Source organism: Salvelinus sp. IW2-2015, linkage group LG23 (genome assembly GCF_002910315.2).
Source record: "Salvelinus sp. IW2-2015 linkage group LG23, ASM291031v2, whole genome shotgun sequence".
NCBI classification, from domain to species: domain Eukaryota; kingdom Metazoa; phylum Chordata; class Actinopteri; order Salmoniformes; family Salmonidae; genus Salvelinus; species Salvelinus sp. IW2-2015.
The window spans coordinates 2,936,730-2,937,541 of NC_036863.1; positions in this window are offsets into that span (position 1 = coordinate 2,936,730).

The window sequence follows — 812 nt, forward strand, 5'->3', positions numbered from 1 at the left end:
GCTCCCTTGCTCTCTCTCCCTGGTCTCTCTCGCTCTTCTCTCCCTTGCTCTCTCTCCTCGGTCTCTCTCGCCTCTCTCCCCTGCTCTCTCTCCCTCTGGTCTCTCTCGCTCTCTCTCCCTGCTCTCTCTGCTCCTCGGCTCTTCTCGCTCTCTCTCCCTTGCTCTCTCTCCCTCGTCTCTCTCGCTCTTCTCCCTTGCTCTCTTCCCTCGGTCTCTCTCGTTCTCTCTCCCTGCTCTCTCTCCTTCGGTCTCTTCTCGCTCCTCTCCCCTTGCTCTCTCTCCCTTGTCTCTCTCGCTCCCCCCTTGTCTCTCTCCCTCGGTCTCTCTCGCTCTCTCCCCTTGCTCTCTCTCCCTCGGTCTCTCTCGCTCTCCCTCCCTCCCTCCCTCCCGCTCCCTCCCTCCCTCCTCCCTCCCTCCCTCCCTCCCTCCCTCTGTCATTCTCTCTCTCTCCTCTCGTCGCTCCCATCTCTCTCTCTCTCCTCTTCGTCATACATGGTGTGAGAAAGTGGAGCCCCCCCCCCCGTGGTTTAAATATGCATGAGGCAAGAATATATGCTGCTTCTAGTGCATCCATGTCCTCCATAGAAGAAAAAAAACTACATCCACCACACCAACCCATTCTTTGTTTGTGCCAATACAATCTTCGGGGAAGCTAGCTAGCAGAGCATGGAATGTGCATGAAATACTTGACAAGGAAACTGCTTGGGAATTCTCCAGATTGATTCCCCGTAAGATTGGAAGTACAGTGGCAGAGGCTGTATGTGTGTCAGTGAGTTATCAGGCTATTTATAGCCCATAGTGTGTGTGTCCCT